Below are 15,150 nucleotides of genomic sequence, written 5' to 3'. Positions count from 1 at the left end.
CTGAACAGAAGCCTTAGGCATGAATTCTATTTTGTTGTTGCATACGTGATTTTTTTCTTTTCTATTCAAAGTTCAACGACCGTGTGGGGATTCAGTCTGCCGGCTCTGGAGTCAGGGCGCTTGGGTTCGAGGATCAGCTCTTTCCAGTCCTAACTCTGTAACCGTGGGAGAGTTACTTCGACTCTCTGAAACTCAGTTTCCTCATCTGTGAAATGGGGTTAATAATAGGCCAGCGGCACCTACCTCAAAGTGAGGATTATCGTAAGGAAGACACAAGACAAGGCAGGCAGGGCACTTAGCATTGTGTCCAGCTTAAAGGGAGCAGCCAAGGTTACGGATTATTCCCGGTGGTATTATATACAATAATAACTTTTTAAAGAGACAGCTGATGGGGCGCCTGGGTGGCCCCATCGGTTGAGCGTCCGACTTCTGCTCAGGTCGTGATCTCACGGCTCGTGAGTTCGAGCCCCGCGTCAGGCTCTGTGCTGACAGCTCAGAGCCCGGAGCCTGCTTCGGATTCTGTGTCTCCCTCTCTCTCTGCCCCCAACCCATTTGCATTCTGTCTCCGTCTCTCTCACAAATAAATAAACATTAAAAAAAAATAAAGAGATAGCTGATCAAAGGTTGTACAATTGGATGAAAAAATAAAAGCAAACAAACCTTAGAATTACACAGAACCCTTTAAAAGTAAAAAGAAGATACAGGCTTAATTGTTTCTTTTTTTTTTTTTTTCAGGCTTAATTGTTTCCAACGTCCTGACAACAGCATTTTGTGTACGCGTCTGTGTGTTTTGTCGGGTGCCTAAACCCCATTTTATCGCTGGAAAAATCTTATAATAATATGCTTTCACATCTTTTTAAGGACTGTTCGCTTCAGACATTCTGCTTTCACGAAGATTTCAAAAAATCTAGGGCAGTGATTTTCCTTAGAAGGGAGGGAGAAGGTCACCAGGAAAGCTGTCCTAGGATCCTCAATAGGCTGGAGTACTCAATCCGTCAAGATCGAGAAGCTAAAAGCAATATAGTAATTGACCTGATTTTTTTTAAAAAAAGCGCAAAAGCTTTGTTCTCTGCTGGAACACAGAAACATTTGTTACCCTAAAAGGACACGTTTCGGTGACTTGCCTTGCTGTCAGCAGAAATTTTGGCTTTTGCGTTCAACAACACCCTTCATGGCTAAGTAAACAGGAGGGACGGAAAGACGGCCAGTCGTTTATTTAGAGCAAGTCTGGACAGGCAGAGAGTGGCACAGAGGTAGGGCGATGGTTCCCTCACCCAGCAAGACAGAAGACGGAGACCCTGGCCACAAGGTGCGGGTCTGAGACATGGACGTAAACCCAGCAATATTGCGGAGGGCAGTTATGCCCCCGGCACGGGCTGGCATGGAATGGGCATACGGTGGGTGCTAGATGGATGGGTCAGCAGAGGAAACGAATGGAGTGGGGGAAGGTTCTTGACCTCCATCTCCGAGGGACTATGCTTAGAAGCCAGGACCAGAGTGCTCAGGAGAGGACACGTTCTGCTCATTTTCCTGCATTCCACGTAGGGCTTGCCCGGCTCATGATCAGGACACTTATGAATGGCCCGTCACTGGAGCGATGGTGGGGGCGTCACAGGAAACGAGATTTATTTTCTTCCGAGTAATTTCCCGCATTTTCTAAATGTTCTACAACGGGCACGTGTTGTTTTCACATATTTTTCCAAATGTTTCGTAAAAAAGCCCAAGGCGCGCTCTCCGCGCAATGAGGAATCCACCGCCATCGGGGCATGCGGATCTCCGGACCTGCTTGGACCCACTTCGTCGTGAAGGCTGGAGGGCTTGCTGCCCACCTTGCGTGGCGACCTCAGCCCTCCCAACAACTTTGAGCTAGGGACTCCTCGTGATCTTCTTACAGGCGAGGAAACAAGCTCAGAGAGGTTAGGCAACTCGTCCAAGGCCACACAGGGGTGATGGTGGGTCTGACACCTGAGTCCCTGCCCTTCGAAATCCTGCTGTACCCTTCCATCCTTGTAAACATAATATAGTAAAATCAACGTGCAAATATATTTTTTTGTGCCTTAAACGGTGAATTTTTATTTTATTTTTTTGCAAATAAAGCTGAGGCCTAGGGCCAGCTGACTGGTGCAGAGGACCTGATGACTTTTCTTGGGGCTGAAAGTGGCAGTGGTGAGACCACCTGCCCACAGGGGCCTTCCAGGACGCACTGGAACTAGACTTTTATGATCACCATGGAGAACACACAAAGCACAGCAAAAAGCATACCGCTGGGCCTTTGGGGCTGGGAAGACCAGGAGGGCCACCTTACAGAGACCCTGCTCTCTCTGGCACACCAGGCTGTCCTCTGTCATCTCTGAGTCACAGGGCGGGGTAATTCTCTCCAGGCCCTCCTTTGCTCCTGGAGCACTCAGCGGCCCCATCCCACCCAACCGAAAGACACAGGATGTCGCACAGCGCCCTCAGACAGGACCCTCTCTGGTGGCCAAGCAGGCACGTAGCGAAGGAGTAACGGAAGCTTCCGGGGTGAGCCCTCGGCACCGGCTCCGGAGGAATGCCCCGCCCCTCCCACGCTCCTCCTCCAGCCCCGCCCCCAGCCCTGCGCCCCGCCCCGCCCCGCCCCCAGCCTGCGCAGGTGCTGCTGGGCCCGAGCCTGCTTGTGCGCCCAGGCTGAGGAGGTTAAAGGTCAGGGGAGTGGCACTTCCTTAAGTGTCGAACCGCACCCCAGCCCGTCATCTCTGTCATTTGGATGGAGCTCCCTTCTAGAAGGTCAGTAATCATTCTGAAGCCTTCGGTTGCCATTTTCCAAGCTGTGAGGGTGGCCTTTAATTTAGCCGTGGCAGGAATGTAATTGCGTTAAGTGGCGCCGCCTTGCTCCGACGGCAGGTGTCGAGGGCTTTGAAGATTAAAGTATGAAGCGAAATTAATTATTTAAGGAAAGCACTGGAACCCGAGACAGTATGAACCTGGAGTAAAAACCAGGAGTCGAAATTGTCAAAAACCGGCAGCATGCTCTTCCTGAGGGACGAAAGATAAGTAGCAGCTGCATAAGGCATTATAAATTTACAAACTTGGACGATGTGCGCCCGTCTTACTCGGTTGGGCAGGTCTCTGACATGGCTGTAGCCCTCCGATCTGCCAGAAAAGGATGCCCAGGCCCAGAGAGGTTGAGTGCCAGGCACTGGGTCGCACAGCTTCAAAAGACCAGAAGAGGAAACCGACCTCCAGTTCAGAGCCTCTAGGACTTTAAGGTCCACTGTTGCTCTGGGGCCAGTTCAATAGAAGAAAATGTTCATTCCTGCAGAAAGCGTTCAGTGAGGGTGTCCGTGGCTCTGGCTTTCCCGATTTACGATATATTGATTTGTGGCTGGGAAACAACCATTCGCAAATGTATTTAGAAAGGAAAATAAATCCCACGGTGTCGATGGGGACGCTTAAGCTATTAGGATCTACAAGGAAGACTTACTGTTGCTTTGGGTAGGGCGTGGGCTGTTCGTTATGGAGTTAACTGGTGGTAACAACACTATAAGGAGGCGATTGAATGGGTTCCCACAGCGCAGTTCTGATCCTGTGCGCGTGGGGAAGTCAGATTTCCATCTGAGCTTAGAATCATCAAGTCCAATTGTCTTCCCAGCTCGATGCTATGAAACGCCTGGGGTTGATGTAATTTTTAGAGGGTGAGATACTAACTGTCGCTTAATGGGGTAGAATTTGCAACTGTGATTAAGCCCTGGATAATTGGACAGACCCACACAGAAACCTCAGCTGAGCCTCCCCCCCCACCCCCCCGCCCCGGGTGGTATGGCTTCAGGCAGGACGCTTCACCTCTGGACTCAGCCTCCACGTCCCCAGTCATCCCCTCTGGCTGACAGTAGTGTTGTAAGGGGAAGCCTGATGGGCACCTCCTGGGTTTGTAGCAAGTGATCCGTAAACATCCCACCGCTGCTACTGTTGCCGGGGGCACTGGGCTGTGTGCACACACGTGTGTTTTAAGTCCATGAAAACAGCTAGGAATAAGGAATGGGATCTCAGAGACCTGATTTTCTCTTTTCAGTGCAGCTCATCCATGCCTCTGAACCCCACCCCGCTTGTTTATTTTCTTTGGGCTCCAATTTCCCGATCTATATAATGGGCTTTAGGGAGATTATCTGTCAATTTCCTGTCTATATCAGAGATTCTCAGCATCTGTTGTTCTTGGGGAGAACATAGGAAGTTGGTGGGGCTTGTCAACTGAGGAAGGTGACTCCCCCACCCCCCACCCCGGGGTTGCCACTATTCCACAGCAGCTTGTCGGTGCCACGTGGGAGAGCAGGCTCCACAATGACAGATTTTCTTATTTGTTCAAGAGAACTAGAAGTACAGATTTGATGTAAGATTTTGCATATTTAAACGCGAAGAAGAAAATTGAAATGCCTGCCATCCCAAACAAAACCGAGCATCAGATTCAGAGTCAGCCCATATTTGGGACCCCTGAAGCAGCCACATCTCCAGGCCACTGTACTGTCCAGGCAAGATCACCTTGAGGACTGGGTGATCTTTTATTTTCACGTTGTTTTATTTTGACATTAAGACCCACGTTGCAGCCTTAATAGCACCAAGGAGGAGACGATAAAGGTCCCCGTTCTAGAGACGAAAAAGGTCCCTGTTCTAGAAATGGTTCGTCTGTTTTTAGCTCCTGGGCTCAGCGTGGTTGATGACGTCATCCTGCGGTCCTGGTGCCCCTAAATCCTCCTCAGACATCTGGATTTCTGCTCTTTGTGCTTCAGCCTTCACCCCACCCGGATCCAGGCGGGGTCTCCCACCTCATTCTGTTACCATTTTCTCATCGTGCCGATGAGTTTCAGAGTCCTTTGGGGGGTCCTTTTCAAAAAAATCCTATCAAAATATATGTATCAATATTACCAACTATATCAATAAAAATAGGCATCACCTAAAATGTACCATTTTAACAAAAAAATTTTTTTTAACGTTTTATTTATTTTTGAGACAGAGAGAGACAGAGCATGAACAGGAGCGGGGCAGAGAGAGAGGGAGACACAGAATCGGAAACAGGCTCCAGGCTCCAAGCCATCAGCCCAGAGCCCGACGCGGGGCTCGAACTCACGGACCGCGAGATCGTGACCTGAGCTGAAGTCGGACGCTTAACCGACTGCGCCACCCAGGCGCCCCGCATTTTAACCATTTTTAAGTGCATGAAGCACATTCACCTGTTGGGCAGCCACCGCCATCTGCTCGGGAACTTTTCACTTGCAAAACTGAAACTCTGTCCCCATTAAATGATAACGTGCCTCTTCCCCTCCCCCACCCCAGCCCCTGCCGCCACCATTTTACTTGCTGTCTCTATGAATCTGATGATTTCAGGTCCTTCACAGGAGTGGAATTATACAGTATGTGTCTTTTTGTGACTGGCATATTTCATTTGGCATACTGTCCTCAAGGTTTATCTATGTTGCAGCAGGTGTCAGAGTTCCGTTCCTTTTTAACGCTGAATAATACCCCATGGTGGGTATATACCTCATTTCGTTTATCCGTTCGTCTGTCGCTGGACATCCGGGCTGCTTCACCATTTGGCTGTTGTGAGTAATGCTGCTGTGACCAGTAGCCACACGGGGGGAGCTGGTGGCTGCCGTATTGGACAGTGCAGATCTAGAACGTTCCATCATCACAGAAGGCTCTATCGGACGGTGCCGCTGTGGAATTTACAAGATTCATGCACACAAATATATGTGATTTTGATGGCCAATATTGGCCCTTTTTACAGGAGAGCAAACTTACCGGATAGCACGGAGACCGATCTAAGTCATGCTGCCTCTGGGAGGCAGAATGGAAATCAGTCCCCCAGATTCCCGGCCAGTGTGCCCTGTTCCCTCCCTGTCACTGAAAGTTCACGTGGAACATGGAGGCAGGTGGGGGGCAGGGGGGGAGTGAGTAGGTTATAAAGGGTACAGGCTCTGCAGCATTTTTCAGGATTTCTTTTGAAAGAGGAGTAGCATGTGTGTTCATTTCCCGTGTGCTGTGCTAACATTTCTTGCCTCGTGGTTTATTAAATGTAATGGGCCAGATGTTCCAAGGATTATCGCCCTCCTAGCCTGGTGGTGCTGACAGCCTTTGGCTTTAATCCATTTCCTGACTGCAGCAGGCCCAGGAGATTTCACGACCTATGTAGCCAATTCTCTCCTCTTGCACAGCAATATAATGTCAGCCTGGCATGTGCCCATGCAGAATAAAGACTACATTTCCCAGCCTCCCTTGCAGCTAGGTGTGGCCATGTGACCAAGTTCTGGCCAATGGGATGTCAGTAGAGGGTCAACCGGGCAGCACCTGGGGAATCTTTTTTTGACTATTATTTTTTAATGTTTATTTTTGGAGAGGGAGAGAGCACAAGCTGGGGAGGGGCAGAGAGAGAGGGAGACAGAGGATCCGAAGAGGCTCCGCTCTGTCAGAGCAAAGCCCGACGCCGGGCTCAAACCCACGAGCCGTGAGATCGCGCCCTGAGCCCAAGTCAGACGCTCAACTGATTGAGCCACCCAGGCGCCCCACCTGGGGATCTATTTGAAGGGATGGCTGGCGGGCCTGTGACCTCTGCCTTTCCCATTCCCCCTCATCTCTCTCTCCATACTCTTGCCTTCAGCTGTCACCTTGGTCCCTGTGGGTGAGGTCAAAGGTCAGGAATGAAGGAGTGGAGCAGAGCCACCGTGCAGCCCTGAACTGCTAACATTTGGCCTTTCGTGTGAAAGAGAACCAAGCAGCTGCCTGTTCGAGCCATTGTTACTTGTAGGCAAATCCAGTCTTCACTGATGAGCAAGGTAAGGACATCAGGCTCTCTCTGTAAGCTGTTACCCTGAGAATAACCTCAATAAGGTAGGGATTGTCGACTGGGGATGATTTTGCCACCAAGGGGACGTCTGGAGTCCGTTTTGATGGTCCTGATCAAAGGCGGGGGCGTGTGCTATTGCTATCTAGGGGACTGAGGCTCCGGACCATCTACAGATGCATAGGACAGAATTACACCGTGCTGTGCGGCAAGAATGACGTGGCTCCGAGTGCCACTAGTACTGAGGTGAGAAAGCTCTGGGTTTCATTTGGTTTTGTTGCAAAGAAGGACGCTAAAGCCGAAGGGCTTAGGTTACTTGCCTGCAGTGACATAGCTTGTCAATGGCGGAGGCAGGATTCAGACCCGGTGAGGGGTGGGGTGTACCGTGAGCAAGGCTTGGGATGCATTCATCGTGTCCCTCAGACGCCGCGCCTGCTCCCATCTGGCCTCCGGGAGTCAGGCAGCCCCTGTGTTCAGGTCCTGGGTCTGTCACTTCCTGGAAGATTGCCCTTGAGCTGTTTCCTCCCCTCTGGGCACCTGCGTTGCTTCCCCTCGGATGAACGGGGGGATAGTCATGCCCACATCCCTGCTGAGTGTGTTGGTGAGCCCAGCAGCGTGGCACTGGCCAATCAGGGTGGATCCAGGGGGCCGTAGGGTCCCAGAGGCTCCTGCTTCCTGGGGTGAGCCCCTCAGTTCCCCTGGGGAATCTGAGGGGAGGCGTCATGGAGGCTGGGGGGGGGCACTTGGGGTGGAGGGAGGATGGGCTGTTTGCTAACTGACGTGGAAAGATTTCTATACGTGCACCTCCCGTATGGCCATTCTGGGATGCGTGGGCCACATGCTGGCCTGAGCGGACAGACGTAGAAATTGTTCATGCTGGGAAGGTTCGGAGGAATGATCCACAGAGCCGGTCTCCCTTAACCTCCAAGCTCTACCCCTGCTGTGGGTTTAAAGAAATAAAACACAGCCACCACTCAGATGAAGGGTTAAGGGGGAGAGGTGATGTCTGATGAGCTCCGCCTTAGACCAGGGGCTTTGCTGTTCCTCACCTACTTCCCGCAGCTTTCCCAGGGCGTGTGTGTGTGTGTGTGTGTGTGTGTGTGTGTGTGTGTGTGTGTGGGTTGTTTGCTCTCATGTTACAGATGAGGAAACAGCGACCCAGAGGGACGGGTACCACTTTGAGGGTTTTGCAGGCATTTACACAACCACCCTGTCAGAGGGCAGGGACATGCGATTTGGGGTCTGAGGCCATCTCAGGTTTGTGCAGTCAGGCAGGCTCTACCACTCCGGAGAAATGGAGACAGGATCCGGCCTCAGTGCACGTTTGGTTCGGTGGGCCCGGCTCCTGGAGTTCACCAGGGGAGAGCCAGACGCCTCAGGACCTTGACCCCAGGGACCCGACTGCCCTATTTGCACTCCCAGACTGGCTCCCCGGGTCAGCACCAGCCCTAGCGTCTTGGTGCCCCTTTTCCCCACTTCCTGGCAGAGTTGAGCAGCCTTTGGATTAGGGAGGTGCTAATGATTTGATATCTCAGCCCAGGGATTGAATTGATCCTTTAGCCCAGCTGGAAAAAAATCCCTCCCTCAGATAGCTGTTTTATCTTGTGGCCCTTGTCACCAGTTTAATTATGCTAAGTCCACATCAGATGCCTCGAATGAGAGGGAATTAAAAAAAAAAAAAAGCCATCGGGCCGGCTGGGTTTCTTTTCTAGACCATTTGGAACCCGATTGCTTGTTATCACCCTCGGAATCTGCAGCTTTCACCTGCAGATTAAAAGGCATCCCCAGAGACCACTTGAAATGCACAATGAGGGAGTTTAATCTTCTCCATGGTCCTGAAACCTGGGTTTTATGGGACATTGCACCCTCCAGCCTTCCGTTTCCCTTGGCAGGCCATCACCCTCCTTGGCAAAAATGGTGCCCCGGGAAAATTCATGCCTCTACAAAGCGGTTAATGGCGCATGAAGCCATTTCGAAATGTAACTAGAAAGACATTTCAAACATTAACCTTCTGCAGAAGGGCGCTATGGACACGACTCTGGGCTTTGCAAGCTTGCGGGTGGAGCTTTTGTTTTCGTTTTCTTTTTCCTGTGGGTTTTTTGGTTTTTGGTTTTTGGTTTTTACTTTTGATGGAAACTTGACTTTAATAAAATTAAAGACTTGGATTTTTCTGCTTTTGCTGTAAATTACAAACTTCTCAACTTTGCTGACTCGACCTCAGGACAATTAGAGAATGACACGTTGAAACGACAAATACACGGGCCAAAGAACAGTTTCAAGGTAGAACTGCATGATTAATGTAACTGTTTTGTAACGCAACACAGCCATCCAAGTAACTGTCTCTCAGGGTTTGGAGGGGCATAAAGGGGACTGACTTTCTGTAGGTTGATGTTAAAACTTAGCCCTGTGAGTTCTTCTCAGAAGCTGTCAGTGCTAACCAGCAATCATCGTTAGCAGTCAGGGGTTCCCAGTGTGAATGGGTTTTGATGAAAGGGGACAGACGCAGGGTGAGACAGCCTGATCAGCGCTGGCAACACCCATTGTTACTCCCGTCCAGCGAGCACTCAGGAGCCAGGCCCTGTGCGGGGTGCTTTCCAATGCCAGAGGTGTTACTATGGTTCCATTTTACAGATGAGTACATTGAGGTTTGGCGAGTCCGGTCCAGAAGGATGTCCGCGGCCGCTCTCTTGGGAGTTGCTCAAACACAGAAGTGCACGAATGCCCACCAGCATGGATAAGTTGCTCACTGTGTGTTCACAGAGTGGAATCCTCCGCAGCCGTGAAGACGGGTCCCGAGCCAGAAACCAACATGGGTGAAAGAAGCCGGAAGTGAAGGAATACACGCGCTGAATGATTCCATCCTAGGACAGACCCGAACAGGCAAAACTAGGATACTGTCCGAGGTCAGAATCATGGTTTCCTTTAAAGAGTGGGTGTGGGGGGGTGGGGGGCAGAAGATGAATTGGAGCATCGGGGGGTGATTTGGACGCTGGCAGGGTTCTGCCTCTCATCTGAGTGGGGGGGGGCGTACAGGAGGCACTTGCTGAAAATTCATCGAGCTCTAGCCTTTTTCTCCTATATCCTTCCCGTTGTTTGAACAGTGTCGTTGAGCTGTAGCTCACGCTCTAAAATCCACCCATTTCAAGTGTGTAAAACTGAGTGGGTTTTCGTGTGTTCGCAGACTTGGGCAAGCATCACCCCGTCCAGTTCTGGAACCTTTTCATCTTTTCAACTTTCATACCCCGGAAAGTGAACAGGTACCTGCTAACAGTCACTCCCCGGCTGCCCCCACTCTCCCAGCCCCGGGCAGTCACGATTCTCCGGTCCGAGTTACCCACTCTCGCCGCGTGTCTGCAGGTTAGATTTAAACTGAAATGTACAAGGCGCTGAATGAAATAACCACAGGCCACGGGCAGACACTACCCTACGCCCCTCACTTCTGTGTCCCGCACTCGTCTGTGTTCTTCGGTCAATCACCTGCCTGGCCCCGGAGGCATTCAAAGCTGTGGCTCCTGGGATAGATGATCCGAGGGTGTTTTCCAGTGGGAATATCCCTTGTTTCTCATTTCTCCCGCATGGGAGCAGGGCCGGGTCCAACCATCCTTTAATGGAGACGGGAGGTGAAGATCCGTTTGACAGCCAGTCTCCTGCATCTAAGCTGCGGCTTTCCCCGGACAGCGATGTGCCTCCGGATGGAGTCATTTCTCCGGACCCCTTCACCGGCCCCCACCTGCTGCTCTGGATGAGTGGAAGAACTGTGTCCCCATGCCTGTCGCCACCCCCATGGGCCTGGCCAGGGGAGCCCAGCACCAGGCAGGACACAGAAGGACAAGTCGGGGAAGGGAACAGAGAGTTGTGCGTCTGGGCAGTTTGGGGACCTGAGTGCCTGGGCTGGGGTCCAGCGGAAGGTTTGTTCTCTTGGCTGATCCAAAGTTAAAAACCGGCAGCCAGCAAATGACCATTTGCGAGGCACCAGCACTTCATCCTTGTAACACAGCCTGAAGGTAGGAATCGGTATCCCGTGTCCCCCGCGGATGGGAAAACCGAGGCTCTGAAAGATGCCCTGAGCCAGGGGCTTAAAACAATTTGTGATTTTCTCTCGGTTCGGGGGCCAGCTGGAGTTCAGCTGGATGGTTCTGTGGGTCCCACCTGAGTCCAGTCCCGCAGCTGGGAGCTTGGCACAGAGCTCGGCCGGGGCTGGAATGTCCAAGGTGGCTGTTCTCCGGGACTCTCTCCGCGGGGCCCCTCCTCACAGCTTGGCAGCCGGGCTCTGAGAGAGGAGGTGAGAGCGGCTGATTTTCTCCTTTTCACTGTATGTGCTATTGGGTTAACGAAGTCACAAACCAGCCCAAGGGGCCACTTTTTTTTTTAATTTTTAAAAAATTTTTAAAAAGTCTATTTGTTTTTGACAGCGATAGAACACAGGCGGGGGAGGTACAGAGAGAGGGAGACAGAGGATCCGAAGCAGGCTCTTCACCGACAGCACGGAGCCCGACTTGGGGCTCGAACTCACAAACCGTGAGATCGTGACCCGAGCTGACTTCGGATGCTTAACCGACTGAGCCACCCGGGCGCCCCAAGGGACCACTTCTTGGTGCCAGGAGCATATAGGGTTGGGAAGGATTGTCACTGGCCACATTTGCAGGAATCTTCCATATGGGATTTATGATGCAGATGTTAGGTGCTCTGCTCAGAACGAGTACCAGCTATGGGGGGGTGTGGTGGGGGGGGGCTCAGCCGAGGAGGCCATAAGCCTGGACTGGGGTAGATAGGGATTTCCGGAGGGGGTAGGACCTCCTCTGGGGTGGCTCTAGAGCGAGGGGGGGACTCTGGCTGTCCCTCAGAGCGTCTGTTGGGTTCTGGTCCCAATTTCAGTTGCCCAGAGCTCGAGCCAGTCCCTTGAGCTCTCTGCCTCAGTTTCCTCACCTGTAAATGGGGATAACAACCATCCCTCCTTCCTAGAGTTGCTCTGAGGACCCGACAGGCTCTGCCTGTAAAGCACTTAGCGCCGTGTCTGGCACATAGAAGTTGTCGGACGTTAGCTCCCGTCGCTACTCTTCGGGTTAAGGTGAGGGTGTGATATCAACGACAGTAGAGTTTTCCAGGCCAAGACGATCCGAAAGAATGTCCTGAGCCTTTGCGAAAGCCGGGGGAGCTGAGAGGAAGCGGTGAAAAGGAAGCCCATGTAGCAACAGGCAGAATTTGGGGGGGGGGGGTGGAGTCACCTGCAGGGGGTAGACCAGAGAGGCCTCGTGAGCCAAGGAGAGGTTTAGGGATTTTGTTCTCGGGGCAGCGGCGGCCTGCTGGGACCAGGTTAAGGCTCTGCTGAGGTCTGGCTGTCTGGCTGCCGTGGGGCCAAGCGGACGGAGCCAGGAGGGGGATGGGGCGGTGAGCGTGGGGGCCCCTCCCTCATCCGCGTCGGAGGGAGGGGACCTGGTGGTGGCAGGGAGGGCGGGGGCGGGAGGGGGGGCAGCTGACACTGGCAGTCGATGGGGTAAGAGGCACAAGAGAAAGGCTGGCGTGCCTTCCTCCTGGGTCTCTGGGCTGGGGGCGGGAGTGGGTCCTGCGAGGACGTGGACAGGACGGAAGGACAGCCTTGGGCAGGAGGTGACAGCGGCTCCTGCAGGGAAGGGGGTGTCTTTGAGAGCCCGGCGGGGCTGCCGTGCCGCGTGAGCACCAGGAAGGAGGGCCACTCCCAAGGTGGAGAGAAGACCTAACAGTGGCTGGCCCGAGAGGACAGCGCGTCCAGGGGCTTGGCGGTCCGGGGCAGCGGGCTGTGCTCTCCAACGCGAGAGGAATCTTCCTGATGGCAACTGAAGAATGAGGCTGGGGAGCGAGGCGAGGCCCAGGGTGTGGAGGACTCGGAGTGGCCGGGAATTTGCACCTGCTCTGGGAGCCCCAGATGGCTCCCCGGCGTCACAAGCAGAGAAGCCATGTGTTTTGGACGAAGGCCAGAGCGCAGAGGGGCCCGGCGGCCGGTGGGAGAAGTTAGCGCTCCGGACGGCATGATTGTCAGGGCCGGCGATGAAGCCGCTAAATCGCCAGCCGGGGGGCCACACACATCAGGTGGGGAGGTCATTAAATATGGGTGTTTGGTGATGGGTTAGGACAATTGTGGAGTCTGATTCGGAGGATTAGGGATGCTGGCTTCAGTCACTTGGCAGCCAAAGTCCCTGTCAGGAGGGTGTTGGGGCACCTGGGGGTAAGCCTCGGACTCTTGATTTCGGCTCAGGTCATGATCTCACGGTTTGTGGGATCGAGCCCCACGTCAGGCTCTGCACTGGGCACGCAGAATCTGCTTGAGAATCTCTCTCTCCTTTTCTCTCTCTCTCTCTCTCTCTCTCTCTCTCTCTCTCGCTCGCTTTCTCCCAAGAAAGGAAGGAAGGAAGAGAGAGAGGGAGAGTAGAGCAGCCCTTGAAACACCGATGCGAAGTGTTTAGCAGCAACAATATCAGCTCAGTCCGGTAGCCTCCTCTTGGGATTTGACATCTTCCCTCCTCCTTTTTTTTAAAAAAACGTTAAAAAATTTTTTTTATGTTTTTAAATTTATTTTTGAGAGAGCGAATGGGAGAGGGGCAGAGAGAGAGAGGGAGACACAGGATCCGAAGCGGGCTCCAGGCTCCGAGCTGTCAGCACAGAGCCCGACGTGGGGCTTGAACTCACGGATCACAAGATCATCATCTGAGCCAAAGTTGGACACTTAACCGCCCAAGCCCCTCAGGAGCCCCTAAATGATAAGGGAACAGGGGCGCCTGGGTGGCTCGGTCGGTTAAGCGTCCAACTCTTGATTTTGGCTCAGGTCATGATCTCACGGTCTGTGGGATCGCGCCCCACATCGGGCTCTGTGCTGACAGCGTGGAGTCTGCTTGGGATCCTCTCTCTTCCTCTCTCTCTGCCCCTCCCCTGCTTGTGCTCATGCTGTCTCTCTCAAACTTAAAAAAAAAAAAAACTAGATCTATGATAAGGGGACAAACACGGAAAACTTTTTTTGGCAGGGGAAGAAGAACATTCTGGGTGGAGGGAATAGCGCATGAAAGCGATTGGTCTAGGAATGGCTTAGGTTGTTTGTGGGACAGCAAAGCCAGTGAGGCTGGGAAGGAGGTGGGGGGAGCGGCAGGTGATGGGCTGGAGGAGGATGGCACCAGGTGTGAGGGCACCACTAAAGCGAGACCCTTTGACGTATCAATGACAGCAAGCCAGACCGGTGTTCACCTCAGGGCCTTTGCACCTGCTGTGACCCCCTGCCTTAGACCGTCTCTCTGCGGGGGTGATTCTTTTTTCATCACTTCCATCTTGACGAGGATGTCGCTTGTTCAGAGACATCTTCCGCATTTTTCCAGGCACACGTGCATAAAAATGCACTTTTTTTTTTTTTGCAAAAGCTGAAATATCGTATACATTCCGTTGTAGAATGCAGTATGTTCTGAACGCTTGCCCGAGTCAGTAGAGTTCTGCACCACTTTGATAGGGGCCTGGAGCGCCAGTGCCTACATACATCTCATTCTCTTAGGCAGTTCTCTCACACCAGGACATTTGTCCCTCCTGCTACCCCGTCCCCGCCCCCCACGTTTTAGCATTATATGCTCTGCAGTGATGAGCATCCCTGAGCTTGTCCTGCGTCGCCTCCGTTGTGACTTTGCGTAGCAGATCAGGTGGAGGTAATAGATAAAAGGTCGGCCGGCTCCAGCCAAGTTACGACCGATGTCGTTTCAGCGAGGGAGAAAACTAGCTAACCAGGCCCTCTGGCTTGGAAGCAGACGCCTTGCTTTTCCGTGGGAGTGAATGCCCAACTTCTCTCTTCGGCAGTGGCTGGCTGCTTCCAGCAGGGGGTGTCGTGAGCCCGCCCCGCATCCGCCCTTGACACCTGCTATCAGCTGCTAATTGACGGAGGTTCCAGTCCCCCCTGGGTATTAGCCGGGGCCGCCCCGCTAGCTTTCTCAGTGATTGTTGGCAACCCCGACTCAGATGAATCTCCCTCCCTCCTTCCTCTCCTCCTCCTCTTCCTCTTCAAATTCAGTTGTGTTCTCCCTCTCTCCCCATCGTGGACCAGTTTTCCTAGGCGGCTGTCAGTCAGATGTTGCTGCTTGATGACTAGGGGACTTTACAAACACATACAGGGAACTAAATCAGGTGACACCCGTAAGTGCCCAGGGCAGCAGCTGACTCTTGGAAGCAGTATTTAATTTAATTTTTCTTTTTTTTTGAGAGACAGAGGGAGAGAATGAGGGCACACAAGCACAGGGGAGGGGCAGAGAGAGTGGGAGACGCAGAATCCGAAGCAGGCTCCAGGCTCTGAGCCGTCAGCACAGAGCCCGATGCGGGGCTCGAACCCACGAACCGTG

At 52.8% G+C, this 15,150-nt stretch overlaps 1 long non-coding RNA gene across 1 annotated transcript; it reads left to right on the top strand.

Annotated features, from left to right (window-relative positions):
- The first annotated feature begins 2,711 nt into the window (after window positions 1-2,711).
- On the top strand, window positions 2,712-11,191 carry LOC125153728 (uncharacterized). Its single transcript, XR_007147548.1, has 4 exons — window positions 2,712-2,763; window positions 6,626-6,800; window positions 9,569-9,711; window positions 9,990-11,191. It is a non-coding gene; the product is annotated as an uncharacterized LOC125153728 (long non-coding RNA).
- Window positions 11,192-15,150: the final 3,959 nt, after the last annotated feature.

The sequence above is a fragment of the Prionailurus viverrinus genome, chromosome E2 (genome assembly GCF_022837055.1).
Source record: "Prionailurus viverrinus isolate Anna chromosome E2, UM_Priviv_1.0, whole genome shotgun sequence".
Classification (NCBI taxonomy): domain Eukaryota; kingdom Metazoa; phylum Chordata; class Mammalia; order Carnivora; family Felidae; genus Prionailurus; species Prionailurus viverrinus.
The sequence above is the reverse complement of the archived record's forward strand: the minus strand, read 5'-3'. Positions and strand labels throughout refer to the sequence as shown.